Source organism: Ovis canadensis, chromosome 5, assembly GCF_042477335.2.
Source record: "Ovis canadensis isolate MfBH-ARS-UI-01 breed Bighorn chromosome 5, ARS-UI_OviCan_v2, whole genome shotgun sequence".
Lineage (NCBI taxonomy): Eukaryota > Metazoa > Chordata > Mammalia > Artiodactyla > Bovidae > Ovis > Ovis canadensis.
In genome coordinates, this window is record NC_091249.1 from 97,280,862 (window position 1) to 97,298,070 (window position 17,209).

The 17,209-nt window shown below is 39.2% G+C and overlaps 1 pseudogene; it reads left to right on the forward strand.

The window, feature by feature from the left end:
* Positions 1-8,443: 8,443 nt before the first annotated feature.
* On the forward strand, positions 8,444-9,564 carry LOC138441860 (cystathionine gamma-lyase pseudogene; annotated as a pseudogene).
* Positions 9,565-17,209: the final 7,645 nt, after the last annotated feature.

The window sequence follows — 17,209 nt, forward strand, 5'->3', positions numbered from 1 at the left end:
TATATATTACACTTGTGCAATCATAAAAAGGGTATTTAAGTGAAATAATTGATTAAATGACTCTAAAACTACAACTGCTTTCCATTCAGGGTCCAACTTTTTGATCTGGAAACACCAGTGCATTTTTTCCCATGTAAAATCATCCTTGGTGGCTACACAAGCATTAATGATTCATTGTTTCTTGAAAAATGCTACAGTAGTTTCTGTATACTTATTGTCCAAGCAACTAACTCTATTTCATAATTTTTCATACACAGGGGCAGGTAGTAAAAACTTCCAAGCCTACCTGTTCCTGAATGACAATAATTGTGTCATCTAAATTCGGATATGTTAAAATTTGAAGGAAAAAAAAGAATCCCTGAAATAATGCAACTACATGTTAGCGGGAAATTTCAGATTCTCAACCACCATAGCTAAAGGGTAGGAATGTCTGCTTCTAAGCATTCAGGATTCAGCTCCAGAACACTCCTAGTACTGTCACATTTACAGTAGTAAGTGGAAAAATTCCACATGTCACTGAGTGGCATAGGTGGGTTTCCCTAGTGCTTCAGTGGTACAGAATCTACTTGCAATGTAGGAAACCCAGGTTTGATCACTGGGCCCGGAAGATCCTCTGGAGAAGGAAAAGGCAACCCACTCCATTATTCTTGCCAGGAAAATCTCATGGACAGAGGAGCCTGGCAGGCTACAATCCATGGCACCACAAAGGAGTTGGAAACAACTTAGCAACTGTAAAACTAAAGCACAGTTGTGTATTTTGTCTGGGAAATTTTGCTTCCTATAACCATAACAAGAAGATGAACCTTTCTGATTCCTTTGCTCCTGGATTTTTCCCCAACAAGCACCCATGTCTGGGAACATTTCCAAAAAAACGTGGTGTAATTCATTGGATGAAGAAGTATGTGGGAACACAACCCACTATAGTCCTAATAATCATTCTTGGATACCCTCCTTGCTACATTCACATAGTCACAATCATTTCACACTTCCATATTTCATGGAGAGGTTTATCAACAGATTATAGAAAGTTATTTTTTGTTTATGAGTCAACTGCCTACACTGGAAGCAAGCTAAGAGGTTAGTAATTAACAAAATATCCTATGACAAAGTATCCTAGAGAAGGGGGTCTGTCACACAAACTCAAAATAACTTCCCAAGTCTGAACACTAGAAGTTAAACATTGTTCCTCTTTTCCCTGATTTCTTCAGAGAGCATTTGCATATGTTCAGTTCAGTTCAGAGGCTCAGGTGTGTCCGACTCTTTGCGACCCCATGGACTGCTGCATGCCAGGCTTCCCTGTCCATCACCAACTCTTGGAGATTGCTCAAACTCATGTCCATCGAGTCAGCAATGCCAACCAGCCATCTCATCTTCTGTCATACCCTTCTCCTTCTGCCTTTAATCACTCCAAGCATCAGGGTCTTTTCCAATGAGTCCATTCTTCCTAAGAGGTAGTCAAAATATTGGAGCTTCAGCTTCAGCATCAGTCCTTCCAATGAACACCCAGGACTTATCTCCTTTAGGATGGACTGGTTGGATCTCCTTGCAGTCCAGGGAACCCTCAAGAGTCTTCACCAACACCACAGTTCAAAAGCATCAATTCTTCAGAGTTCAGCTTTCTTTATGGTCCAAATCTCACATCCAAACATGACTACTGGAAAACCATAGCTTTGACTAGACTGACCTTTGTTGGCAGAATAATGTCTCTGCTTTTTAACATGTTGTCTAGGTTGATCATAGCTTTTCTTCCAAGGAGGAAGCATCTTTTAATTTCATGGCTGCAGTCACCATCTGCAGTGATTTTGGAGCCCCCAAAAACAAAGTCTCTCACTGTTTCCATTGTTTCCCCATCTATGTGCCATTATGTGATGGAACTGGATGCCACGATCTTAGTTTTCTGAATATTGAGTTTTAAGCCAACTTTTTCACTCTCCTCTTTCACTTTCATCAAAAGGTTCTTTAGTTCTTTTTCACTTTCTGCCGTAGGGGTGGTGTCATCTGTGTATCTGAGGTTACTGATATTTCTCCTGGCAATCGTGATTCCAAATTGTGCTTCATCCAGCCCAGCATTTCACATGATGTACTCTGCATAAAAGTTAAATTGAGTTAAATAAGCAGTGTGACAATATACAGCCTTGACATACTCCTTTTCTGATTTGGAACCAGTCCGTTGTTCCATGTCCAGTTCTAACTGTTCCTTCTTGACCTGCATACAGGTTTCTCAGGAGGCAGGTAAGATGGTCTGGTGTTCCCATCTCTTGAAGCATTTCCCACAGTTTGTTGTGATCCACACAGTCAAAGGCTTTGGCATAGTCAATAAAGTAGAAGTAGATGTTTTTCTGAAACTCGCTTGCTTTTTCAGTGATCCAGTGGATGTTGGCAATTTGATCTCTGGTTCCTCTACATTTTCTAAATTCAGCTTGAACATCTGGAAGTTCATGGTTCACATACTTTTGAAGCCTGACTTGGAGAATTTTGAGCATTACTTTTCTAGTGTATGAAATGAGCGCAATTGTGTGGTAGTTTGAATATTGTTTGGCATTGCCTTTCTTTGTGATTGGAATGAAAACTGACCTTTTGCATGTGTGCAGTCAAATTATTGAAGATTTGAGAAGAATGAAGGAAAATGTCAAATTTCAGCAACTTAAATTGAATATTTTTCATTTATTATTTATCCTGAGCATTTCCCAGAGTCAGACTCTAATCTTCTTTTAAGCTGCTTGACCCTGCTTGATTCACTCTGTGCTCCATGAACTCTTTTACACTTAATTTTTATTTCTTGCCCAGAGAAGTTTCATGGTCTTATCTGCTTCCTCAACTCATACTTTCAGTCTTCAAAGGGCTTAAGCAGGTAAAAAAATATTCAAATAGAAATCAAGGCCATGCACAATTTCAAAGACTTCATGCAAGGGTTAGGCCTGACTTGATTAGAAATTTAAGTACAGACAAAAATCAAGAGTCAGTAAGAAATTTGATGCAGGAAGTCAGAAGAAGTAACAGAACCAAGGGGGAGAGCTCTGCCTCATTCACTTTGGGAAACTAGTTAGCTTTAGCCAGTCCAACTTTAGCTTTATGCATATCCCCTATACTCTCACATTCTTGCTTGTGTTATCACTCCTTAATGGTAAAGCAGATAGACCCAACATCAATTTATCAGTAAGGCTGCATTAGGAAACATCTTTTTAGCTCGGATTTCCTAAGCTCCACTTCCAGAGGTGTGTCTTAATAGATGTTAGAGTTGATGCTGTGAATATATAATAATTTTATTTATTTTAAGGATTTTTAGTTGACTTAGTCATCATCCATTAAGGGATCATCAGATATAAGGGACTAGATGTGATAGACAGAGTGCCTGATGAACGGTGGATGGATGTTCATGACATTGTACAGGAGACAGGGATCAAGACCATTCCCATGGAAAAGAAATGAGAAAAAGAAAAATGGCTGTCTGGGGAGGCCTTACAAATAGCTGTGGAAAGAAGAGAAGTGAAAAGCAAAGGAGAAAAGGAAAGATATAAGCATCTGAATGCAGAGTTCAAAGAATAGCAAGGAGAGATAAGAAAGCCTTAGCAATCAATGCAAAGAAATAGAGGAAACAACAGAATGGGAAAGACTAGAGATCACTTCAAGAATATTAGAGATACCAAGGGGACATTTCATGCAAAGATGGGCTCAATAAGGGACAGAAATGGTATGGACCTAACTGAAGCAGAAGATATTAAGAAGAGGTGGCAAGAATACACAGAAGAACTGTACAAAAAGAGCTTCACAACACAGATAATCACGACGGTGTGATCACTCACCTAGAGCCAGACATCCTAGAATGTGAAGTCAAGTGGGCCTCAGGAAGCATCACTATGAACAAAGCTAGTGGAGGTCATGGAATTCCAGCTGAGCTATTTCAAATCCTGAAAGATGATGCTGCATTCAATATGCCAGCAAATTTGGAAAACTCTGGAAAAAGTCAGTTTTCATTCCAATCCCAAAGAAAGGCAATGCCAAAGAATGCTCAAACTACCGCACTATTGCACTCATCTCACACGCTAATAAAGAAATGTTCAAAATTCTCCAAGCCAGGCTTCAGCAGGATGTAAACTGTGAACTTCCAGATGTTCAAGCTGGTTTTAGAAAAGGCAGAGGAACCAGAGATCAAATTGCCAACATCTGCTGGATCATGGAAAAAGCAAGAGAGTTTCAGAAAAACATCAATTTCTGCTTTATTGACTATGCCAAAGCCTTTGACTGTGTGGACCACAATAAACTGTGGAAAATTCTTCAAGAGATGGGAATACCAGACCACCTGACCTGCCTCTTGAGAAATCTATATGCAGGTCAGGAAGCAACAGTTATAACTGGACACGGAACAACAGACTGGTTCCAAATAGGAAAAGGAGTAGGTCAAGACTGTATATTGTCACCCTGCTTATTTAACTTATATGCAGAGTACATCATGAGGAACGCTGGACTGGAAGAAACACAAGCTGGAATCAAGATTGCTGGGAGAAATATCAATAACCTCAGATATGCAGATGATACCACCCTTATGGCAGAAAATGAAGAGAACTAAAAAGCCTCTTGATGAAAGTGAAAGAGGAGAGTGAAAAAGTTGGCTTAAAGCTCAACATTCAGAAAACTAAGATCATAGCATCTGGTCTCATCACTTCATGGGAAATAGATGGAGAAATGGTGGAAACAGTGTCAGACTTTATTTTGGGGGCTCCAAAATCACTGCAGATGGTGACTGCAGCCATGAAATTAAAAGACGCTTACTCCTTGGAAGAAAAGTTATGAGCAACCTAGATAGCATATTGAAAAGCAGAGATATTACTTTTCCAACAAAGGTCCATCTAGTCAAGGCTATGGTTTTTCCAGTAGTCATGTATGAATGTGAGATTTGGACTGTGAAGAAAGCTGAGTGCTAAAGAATTGATGCTTTTGAGCTGTTGTGTTGGAGAAGACTCTTGAGAGTCCCTTGGACTGCAAGGAGATCCAACCAGTCCATCCTAAAGGAGATCAGTCCTGGGTGTTCATTGGAAGGACTAAATCTGAAGCTGACACTCCAATACCCTGGCCACCTCATACAAAGAGTTGACTCACTGGAAAAGACTCTGATGCTGGGATGGATTGGGGGCAGGAGTAGAAGGGGACGACAGAGGATGAGATTGCTGGATGGCATCACTGACTTGATTCACATGAGTTTTGGTGAACTCTGGGAGTTGGTGATGGACAGGGAGGTCTGGCTTGCTGTGATTCATGGGGTCACAAAGTGTCGGAAATGACTGAGCGACTGAACTGAACTGAAGTGAGTGATCATCCGGACTAGTAAATTAATTACCACACTTAAAATGGTTTAATATAATTACATAATCCAGTATCCAGAACACATTCTGAAGAAGAAAACATATTTTCCAGGAAGGAATAAGTAACAATGAAAGCTTAAAATTTGAAAGGATGGGCCAAAGGGAGGCCCCATGATGAGGGCATTTGCAGATATCCAATTTACCTTACAGGGAAAGGACACCTACAGGATAAGGGAAAGTAAAATTTAGGATGTAGAAGTTGTTCCAAAGGATAGGGACTAGGAGAGTAGCAAATAAAATTTCTCATATTTGCCGTTTGGTTTAGTTTCTTCCTGGAAAATACAAACATTTGCATACGCTGGAATATCATTTCATTGCCACTGTTTAAAATGCTAGAGATAAAGGGAGTGAACCAAGGGGATGAGGGACCTAAGCAAGAGGGAGACTTGCTTAGAACTTGTCTGTTGCTTGTGCTGTGCAATGCCATGCATCTGAAGAAAATGAAGCATTTTCTCTGATTAACCATGTATATTTCTGAAAAGATTGACAGTTCTCCTTAGTTCTTGGTTCCTCGGTTTAGGGGATTACATCCTTGTAAATTTTGACAGCAAATTCTCTTTAAGAAATGTTTTTGTTTCCTTGATATCCAATAGTGTTTGTCATATAGTCATGTATAACACCTACCTTTTGCATGTGTGAATGACTGAATAAATGATTGGATATAAAGCAAGCTTGTTCTGAGGAAGGAGAGAAGGAAAAAGAGTTTTACTCTCCCATTAAGTTCTCTAGAGTTCTTTGAATGGTCCAGGTCAGATTTCTTATGTCATGTCTTGATGTACCCTTTGAATCATCAATTAAATAAAATACCTAATTTTTTCCCATACGTAGTTTGCACATATCAAGATTTTTTTTTCCATTTTATGGAACATTAATAACAATTGTAGGATTAGCTACAGCTAATAATTGTACATTACTGTAATTCGATTATTTGCAAGAGCCAAAAACTCATCCCTTACTTTGGCCATGCCACCTGCAGAGAAAATTTATTTGTGATAGAATGCTGTAGAAGGTTCCATTCTCTCCTCCATATATCTCCTAGAGGAACTGAGGTCAACCTTTGTGAAGCAATATTCCTTCAGGGACCATTTCCAAGAAATTTTAAAACAGAAACTTTCTCCATAATAGAACTTCCCAACTGAGTTCTCCTTCTGCTTAACCACAGTTTGGCTACATTCTCTCCTGAGAACTCAGTCATATTTCTAGAAACTGCCTTGTTTTCAGAAAACACCTTGCTTGTTATTATACATTTGACTCCATTCATTTTAACCATGATGAATCATTTACTCTTTGGGTAGGCCCAGTAATAACATCAGGAATCATTGCTGGGAAATCTAGAATATAAAATAATCTAGCTACCTGGTAAGAAGGACTTTAGGGTAAGCACATGAATGTGAATGTTAAATAACTCTTACAAATTCCAGTCTTTTGAATAGTATATATTATATTCACAGATAAAAGAAGACAATGACAGAAGGCAGAAGCAAAATTTAATTCTATTCATAAATCAATATACATATCTAAAGCAAGTTTTATTTCTTCCTTAAATTTGTTCTGCTTAATTTTGTGTTGTCTATATTTCTGATTCTATACCAAAAATAATTACAACATTGAGATAGTAAGCTATTTTATTTGGAGTAATGGCCTCCTCAATTCCAAATAACGTATATGCACCAAAGAAATAATTTTCCTCTTAAAGTAGACTTTAGAGGAGATAGTCCTGCTAACTACATATCCCAAACAATATATGGTATATAGATTAATGCCATTATGACTGATCAATGACTTACTGTTTAAATGGTTAACGCATATGCCCTGACAGGTCATGTTTGTCAATCCAGTAATACTAATCAAGGAAATTCCAACAACTCTGAGCAGCTTAGCTACCTTACTGTTGGAAGTCTAGTATTTAATATTGCTCTTTCTTAACATTTCTAGTACAGAATACAGGTTCTTACGCCTATTTCTAAACAGGCCTGGTTGTTCTGTGAGGGTGTCAAGACTCATGAACCTTTATACTTGTTATACAGTGCTTATGTTTCTGTGATTATGCTATAATCCATCTTGCCTAATACCTCTTCTGGAATATTTGGGGTTATTTTATAGTGTTTATGTTATAAATTGAGCCAAATGGCCATTAGACAAATACCAATCATCTAGAATAAAGAAATTTGAGAAGGTCACATTACTAATTTGTCCCTTCTTACCTGCCAAGTGGCCTGATAGCACTCTTCATTCTTCCTAGGCCCCCACTGATCGAAGTAGTCCTGCTTTGCCCATCACTTTCCTATTTTTTGCCTTGCCATCTGTTCTGCTTTGATGGGACTGTTAATAATCTGTGTGACCTAAGTGATGACACCATCAATTTAGAGATTCGAGGGCATCTGCACTCTTTTGCTGCTACCTTTTGACATTCTTCATCAAGTTGACTGCTGCTCCCACATTCATTTCTCCTCTGAATTCAAGACACATACCATACATTGTCTCATATATATCTCTACTTGGACATTTAAGAGATATTTTAGAGATCATTTTAGAATCTTGATTTCTTTCCTGCAACAATCTTCTCCCAGAATAGTAGCCAAAGCAATGAATGGTAACTATATCCTTCCCATCACCTAGGTCACAAACTTTGAAGTCATCACTGTCTTTCTCTCTCTCTCACAAAATTCACATCCAACTGATCAATATATATTGGTATATCAATTCTCTGAAAATTATACAAGATATGTCCATTTCTCACTTTTCCATAGCTGCTACCCTCGTCCTAGCCACCAACACTTCATTTAGATTATTATAATATGTGCCTAGTTGATAACCCTATCTCAACAAATCATTCAGGGCGTTTCTGCAAAATTGTTAAAGAAGATCATTTTATGACTCATCTCAAAAACCATCACTACAGACCTTAGGCCAAGAGCAGTGAAAGGTCACAGAGCCCAGTTTTCATGTGCAACGTGCTGGTTCCCAGGCGCGCTGTTACCGCTCCTTCACCTAATGCTTCTGTCATTTTCAAGTCCCAGTGCGCCAATTTCATACTCTTTTCTCCCTCACTGTTTAACTCTCTCTCTCTTTTGTAGTTCAGCATGCAGTAAAAAGACACCTCTCCAGACGGTTTCCTGCCTAGGCTCCAACATCTCCCTATGCAGCCATCCATGCGGAACAGGAATTTGGACCTCCCAGGGTGCAGTGCCTCCTATCTCACTGTCTACCACATTCAAGCAAGGGGCTCCTAGGTGACTCTAGGGTCTTGAGTATAGCCAGTCTGGAATCCCACCAGGAATTGCTTGAAAAAGCTGTGGCAGCCCTGGAGGGGACTAAGCAGCCTCTGTGACTATTAACAATCTGTTAAAAGCAGGGGGCCAAATGGTTTGTAAAGATGAGGTGTATGGAGATACAAATAGGGTACTTCAGGTGATGGCTGAATTTGGATTAAAGATTTCTTTGTTGATTGTTCCAAAACCAAACTGTTAGAGATAGCTATTATGCCAGAAACCAAGATTGTTTAGATTGAAACCCCCACACATCCTGGCCTGAAGATGATTGACAATGAAACCTGTGCACATGGTGTCCTTAAACTTGGAGACATTATTTTGGTCATTGATAACACATTTATGTCAACATATTTCCAGTGGCCTTTAGCACTGAGAGCATGTATTCAGCAACAAAAGACATGAATGACCAGATGTTACAATGGGCTTAGTGTCACTTAATCCTCTGTTTCTTACAAAATTCTCTTGGAGCAGTTCCATAACCCCCGCAATAAAGCCTGAAGACTCTATAAGTCCGTATGGAGAAGAATTTTGAAAATGGAATGGCAGTTGCTCAATTTCTGGAGGCAGATCCTTCGGTAGAAAAGGTTATTTATCCTGGGCTGCCCTCTCATCCTCAGCATGAGTTGGTAAAGCATCGATTCAGAGGTCACCCAGAGATGATCACCTTTTATATCAAGGGTTCCTTCAACATACTGATACTTTCCTCAAAAACCTTAATTTATTTACTCTGTCTGAGAGCTCAGGGGGAATATGAAAGTCTTGCTGAGCTTTCAGCATTCATGACCCACGCATCAGCGGCTAAGAGTGAAGTCCTTGGAATAAGTGACACACTGATTCTACTCTCTATAGACTTAGAGAATAAACAAGACCTACTAGACAATCTAGATCAAGTTTTGAAGGCAGCACACCCTCCAAATGCAAGTCACAACTAGCATTCCATAACTGCTATCCGAAGTTGCTTCCAGAGAAAATGAAATCTTCCACATAATTGAATGGACCATTAATGAGTCTTTACAGAATTTTCAAGTGAAAAATTTAAGGCACCTCATTACCTTTCACAGCTGTAATCTTCCTGGGATCATCCCTCTTAAACTGTTTCCTCTTTCCCTTAATATAATTGACAGGTTAATTCTGTTAAGATCTTTTTGCTAATTCTGATATTCATTTGCTTCTGAAGGAGGTGAGATTTGTGCTGCTACTGGGGATTGTGTTCCTTTTATTCCAAACTTAAGATCTATATTGATCATGTTAACAATATAATGGTAATTCATTTTTTATGTTTTCTGAGGAATTTAAGTGATTACATGAATTTTATTAAATCAAGAGTGATTTTTTATGTTGTTGAAAGTAGCACTCAAAACAATTGTTTAGACAATTACCATAAGCCAAAAATCAAATATCTGAAAAGCCTGTGAAATTTTACTGATTTAAGGTTGCACTTATTATTTTTTTTAAATAAATCTAATTACTAACATACAAATACTCAAAAAAACTAGTAAAAATTAATGTCCCAATAGGGGCTTGGTTGATCTTACTTGATTGAGCCCTTTTATTTCTTACCTCATCCCCACCACTCCCATCCTCTCCTGAGTTGTTTCTTTATCAAATTTACTGTTGTGTTTTGCATATTCCAAGCAATGCAGCACTTGGGGCCTTTACATTTACTTTTTAATCTAACTCAAATATTTTTCTCCATCACATTCAAGTATCTTCATTACATTCATTCACATCTGCATTTGTGAAAAGATATTGACCAAGTAAGACAAGATAGTAGAGTAGGAAAAACCTGGGCTTACCTTTTGTCATGGAATGCAAACTAGTACAGCCACTATGGAGAACAGTGTGGAGATTCCTTAAAAAATTGCAAATAGAACTGCCTTATGACCCAGAAATCCCACTGCTGGGCATACACACCAAGGAAACCAGAATTGAAAGAGACACATGTACCCCAATGTTCATCACAGCACTATTTATAATAGCCAGGACATGGAAACAACCTAGATGTCCATCAGCAGATGAATGGATAAGAACGCTGTGGTACATATACACAATGGAGTATTACTCAGCCATTAAAAAGAATACATTTGAATCAGTTCTGATGAGATGGATGAAACTGGAGCTGATTATACAGAGTGAAGTAAGCCAGCAAGAAAAACACCAATACAGTATACTAACACATAGCCTGTATGCAAGACAGCAAAAAAGACACAGATGTGTATAGTAGACTTTTGGACTCAGAGGGAGAGGGAGAGGGTGGGATGATTTGGGAGAATGGCATTGAAACATGTATACTATCATGTAAGAATCGAATCGCCAGTCTATGTCTGATGCAGGATATAGCATGCTTGGGGCTGGTGCACAGGGATGACCCAGAGGGATGTTATGGGGAGGGAGGTGGGAGGGGGGTTCATGTTTGGGAACGCATGTACACCCGTGGTGGATTCATGTCAGTGGATGGCAAAACCAATACAGTATTGTAAAGTAAAATAAAGAAAAAAAAAAGAACATATAGAACATTTTCCTTTCTAAGAATGACCTGAAAACTAATAGAAAAGATTTTCTGCAAGTACAGATAAAAAGAAAAAGCCACAAGAGATGGGGTAGGAGTATGGAGAAATAATCTGGCTGGGACCCACACACCAAGCACTGTGTTCAACAAACAGGAGGAATTTTGCAACTTCAAAAATCCTCCCTGAAGAGTGACAGGGCTCTGAGTTCCACTTTGAGGTCTTCAGTTCAGTCACTCAGTCGTGTCCAACTCTTTGCGATCCCATGAACTGCAGCACGCCAGGCCTCCCTGTCCATCACCAACTCCTGGAGTTCACTCAGACTCACGTCCATCTAGTCAGTGATGCCATCTAGCCATCTCAGCCTCTGTTGTCCCCTTCTCCTCCTGCCCCCAATCCCTCCCAGCATCAAAGTCTTTCCCAATGAGTCAACCCTTCACATGAGGTGGCCAAAGTACTGGAGTTTCAGCTTTAGCATCATTCCTTCCAAAGAAATCCCAGGGCTGATCTCCTTCAGAATGGACTGGTTGGATCTCCTTAAAAGCATCAATTCTTCGGTGCTCAGCCTTCTTACAGTCCAACTCTCACATCCATACATAACTACTGGAAAGACCATAGCCTTGACTAGACAGACCCTAGTCAGCAAAGTAATGTCTCTGCTTTTGAATATACTATCTAGGTTGGTCATAACCTTTCTTCCAAAGAGTAAGCGTCTTTTAATTTCATGGCTGCAGTCACCATCTGCAGTGATTTTGGAGGCCCCCAAAATAAAGTCTGACACTGTTTCCACTGTTTCCCCATGTATTTGCCATGAAGTGATGGGACCGGATGCCATGATCTTCGTTTTCTGAATGTTGAGCTTTAAGCCAACTTTTTCACTCTCCACTTACACTTTAATCAAGAGGCTTTTTAGTTCCTCTTCAATTTCTGCCATATGGGTGGTGTCATCTGCATATCTGAGGTTGAATGTTGAGCTTTAAGCCAACTTTTTCACTCTCCTCTTTCACTTTCATCAAGAGGCTTTTTAGTTCCTCTCACTTTATGACATATGGGTGGTGTCATCTGCATATCTGAGATTATTGATATTTCTCCCGGCAATCTTGATTCCAGCTTGTGTTTCTCCCAGTCCAGCGTTTCTCATGATGTACTCTGCATATAAGTTAAATAAGCAGGGTGACAATATACAGCCTTGACATACTTCTTTCACTATTTGGAACCATTCTGTTGTTCCATGTCCAGTTATAACTGTTGCCCACTGATCTGCATACAGATTTCTCAAGAGGCAGGTCAGGTGGTCTGTTATTCCCATGTCTTGAAGTATTTTCCACAGTTTATTGTGATCCACACAGTCAAAGGCTTTGGCATGGTCAATAAAGCAGAAATAGATGTTTTTTCTGGAACTCTCTTGCTTTTTCGATGATCCAGCGGATGTTGGCAATTTGATCTCTGGTTCCTCTGCCTTTTCTAAAACCAGCTTGAACATCAGGGAGTTCACGGTTCACATATTGCTGAAGGCTGGCTTGGAGAATTTTGAGCATTACTTTACTAGCGTGTGAGTTGGGTGCAATTGTGCGGTAGTTTGAGCATTTTTTGGCATTGCCTTTCTTTGGGATTGAAATGAAAACTGACCTTTTCCAGTCCTGTGGCCACTGCTGAGTTTTCCACATTTGCTGGCATATTGAGTACAGCATCATCTTTCAGGATTTGAAATAGCTCAACTGGAATTCCATCACCTCCACTAGCTTTGTTTATAGTGATGCTTTCTAAGGCCCACTTGACTTCACATTCTAGGATGTCTGGCTCTAGATGAGTGATCACACCATCATGATCATCCGGGTCATGAAAATCTTTTTTGTACAGTTCTGTATATTCTTGCCACCTCTTCTTAATATCTTCTGCTTCTGTTAGGTCCATACCATTTCTGTCCTTTATCAAGCCCATCTTTGCATGAAATGTTCCCTTGGTATCTCTAATTTTCTTGAAGCAATCTCTAGTCTTTCCCATTCTGTTGTTTTCCTCTATTTCTTTGCATTGATCACTGAAGAAGGCTTTCTTATCTCTTTTTGTTATTCTTTGGAACTCTGCATTATATCTTTCCTTTTCTCCTTTGCTTTTCACTTCTCTTCTTTTCACAGCTATTTGTAAGGCCTCCCCAGACAGCCATTTTGCTTTTTTGCTTTTCTTTTCCATGGGGATGGTCTTGATCCCTGTCTCCTGTACAATGTCACCAACCTTATTCCATAGTTCATCAGGCACTCTATCTATCAGATCTAGGCTCTTAATTCTATTTCTCACTTCTACTGCATAATCATAAGGGATTTGATTTAGGTCATACCTGGATGGTCTTGAGGTCTTAAGCCATGTGGAAACCTGCAGTGGGAAGAAGAGGCCCTGTAATGTTTAGCTTTGGAAACCACGGGCTTATATCTGGGAGAACTATAGTCTGCTCTTTAAAGGTACATACAGAGTCTCAAACACTCTAAATCCCAGAGCAGAGGTAGCATTTTTCAAAAGTACATGGGTCATAAGTGAAGGAGATTGACTGACTAATTTTAGGGCTACTGAAAAAGGAAGGGATCTGATGAAACATTCTCTTGTAAAAAATGAAGTAGCAGGTGCTGTTTTTTTGTTTTTTGTTTTTTTGTTTTTTTTTGGTTGGGTGCATTCTCTTCCTAGCTGACTTAATGCTTCAGTTCAGTTCAGTTCAGCCATTCAATTGTGTCCGACTCTTTGCGACCCCATGAACCATAGCAATCCAGGCCTCCCTGTCCATCACTAACTGCCAGAATCTACCCAAATCCATGTCAAGTGGATCGGTGATGCCATCCAACCATCTCATCCTCTGTCGTCCCCTTCTCCTCCTGCCCCCAATCCCTCCCAGCATCAGAGTCTTTTCCAGTGAGTCAGTTCTTCACATCAGGTGGCCAAAGAATTGGACATTCAGCTTCAACATCGGCCCTTCCAATGAACACCCAGGACTGGTCTCTTTTAGGATGGAGTAGTTGGATCTCCTTGCAGTCCAAGGGACTCTCAAGAGTCTTTTCCAACACCACACTTCAAAAGCATCAATTCTTTGGCGCTCAGCTTTCTTCACAGTCCAACTCTCACATTCATACATGACCACTGGAAAAACCATAGCCTTGACTAGATGGACCTTTGCTGACAAAGTAATGTCTCTGCTTTTTAATACACTGTCTAGGTTGGTAATAACTTTCCTTCCAATGAGTAAGTGTCTTTTAATTTCATGGCTGCAATCACCATCTGTGGTGATTCTGGAGTCCAGAAAAATAAAACTGTCACTGTTTCCACTGTTTCCCCATCTATTTCCCATGAAGTGATGGGACCAGATGCTATGATCTTAGTTTTCTGAATGTTGAGCTCTAAGTAAACTTTTTCACTTTCTTCTTTCACTTTCATCAAGAGGCTCTTTAGTTCTGTACTTTCTGCCGTAAGGGTGGTATCATCTGCATATCTGAGGTTATTGATATTTTTCCTGGCAGTCTTGATTCCAGCTTGTACTTCCTCCAGCCCAGCATTTCTCATGAAGTACTCTGCATAAAAGTTAAATAAGCAGGGTGACAATATAAAGCCTTGACATACTTCTTTCCCTATTTGGAAGCAGTCTGTTGTTCCATGTCCAGTTCTAACTGTTGCCCCCTGATCTGTGTACAGATTTCTCAAGAGGCAGGTTAGGTGGTCAGGTATTCCCATCTCTTGAAGAATTTTTCACACTTTATTGTGATCCACACAGACAAAGGCTTTGGCATAGCCAATAAAGCAGAAATAGATGTTTTTCTGGAACTCTCTTGCTTTTTCGATGATCCAGCCAATGTTGGCAATTTGATCTCTGGTTCCTCTGTCTTTTCTAAATCTAGCTTGAACATCTGGACGTTCACGGTTCATGTATTGCTGAAGCCTGGCTTGGAGAATTTTGAGCATTATTTTACCAGTGTGTGAAGTGAGTGCAACTGTGTGGTAGTTTGAGCATTCTTTGGTATTGCCTTTCTTTGGGATTGGAATGAAAACTGATCTTTTCTAATCCCGTGGCCACTGCTGAGTTTTCTAAATTTGCTGACATATTGAGTGCAGCACTTTCACAGCATCATCAGTTCTAAATTTCCTCATCTAATTTACATGCTGTTCAACCTGTCCCATGTTTATCTATGAATGCACATAGCCTGTGCTCCTTCAAAGCATCTGCTTGCCCTGCCAAGCCAGGCAGGCACCAATGTCCTGCAACAGAAATCCTTGAAAGCTGCTCTCCACCTCACAGTTCTTTGCATATGCCTTTTGCCAGCATTGATATACCCTCAAATTGGCTTACACCATAGGGGCTGACCTGGCACATTAGAGTGCCTGGAAAAGCTGTAGCCAGGCCTTACGGTAAGATGCAATATGGGCCAGCACCACATATTAGCATGCCCACGGCAATTCTGGTCCAGTCACAACAGGTGTACACACACAACCCACACAGTGGGCCCTCCTTGAACACCTGGCTCCAGGGAGTAAAGGGGAACCACACTACTGGGCTTCACAGGTCACCTTCTACACAAAGCTATTCTTTACAAACCAGGAGAGGTACCTGATCCTTATATACAGGAACAAACACAGAAAGTTAGGAAAAATAAGGAGGCAAAGGAAAATATTCCACACAATACAACAAGACAAAACCTCAGAAAAAGAACTAAACAAAATGGTAATAAGTGATCTTCCAGATAAAGAGTTCAGAGTAATATTCATAAAGATCCTGGCCAAACTCAGGAGAGAAACGGAGGAGCACAATGAGAACCTCAGCAAAAATGGAGAAAACATAAAAAAGAACCCATCAATGCTGAAGAATACAATAACCTGAAGTGAATGATATACTTGAAGGAACCAAGTTAGTAAGTTAGATGATGTGGAAGGATGGGACAGTGATTTGGAAGAGAGGCTAGTGGAAATGACCCAATCAAATCAGGAAAAAGAAAAAAACATGAGGATAGTTTAAGGAACTTCTGGAACAACATCAAACATGCTAGCTAACACTTGCATTATAAGAGACCTAGAAGGGAAAGAGAGAGAAATAAAGTGATAGAAAACCTATGGAAGAAATAATGCTGAAATCTTTTTTATCCTGATAAAGAAAGCAGACATCCAGGTCTCAAAGCACAGGCAGCATGAAGAAGATAAATCCAAAGGGACCCACACCAAAACATACTATAATTAAAATGTTAAAACTTAAAGAGAAAAATTTAAAAGTAGCAAGAGGAAAACAACTAGTTACATAGAGAAGAATCCCCATAAGGTAATCAGCCAACTTTTTAACAGAATCCTTACAGGCAAAAAACATGGCATGATATATTCAAAATACTGAATGGGAAAAACTTATGACCAAGAATTAGTCTATCTGGCTAGGTTATCATTCAAAATTAAAGGAGAAATAGAGTTTCCCAGATGACCAAAAGTTAAAACATTTCATCACCAGTAAGCCAAACTCACAAGAAATGTTAAAAGGGCTTCTTTAAACATAAAAGAACTTAATTAGATATATTAAAAATATGAAAGAAAAAGATCTGACTGTTATGGCAAACATACAATAAAGGTATTGGATCAATTACCTATAAAACTAGTATATAGGTTAAAAGAAAAAACTAGTAAAATTATACACACACAAACCTACAATAATTAAAGGATATACAAAATTAAAGATATTAAATATGATATCAAAAAGTAAAATGTTGGACAAAATTAAAAGGTAGTGCTTTCTGAATATGGCCAAACTTACACAACTTAAAATAGACTGATAAATATGCAGGTTGTCTTATCAGAACTTCATGGTAACCAAAAACTAATAATATATATAATAAATAAAAAGGGATACAAATATAAATCTAGACAATCATCAAATCAAAAAGGTAGAGAGCAAGAAAAGAAAGGAACAGAGAACAATGAAAACAGACAGGAAACAATTAACAAAATGGCAGTAAATATATACCTATCAATGATATCTTCAAATGTAAATAGGCTAAATACTAATATCAAAAAACAAAGAATTGCTGGATGGTTAAAATACAAGATACACTCACACACG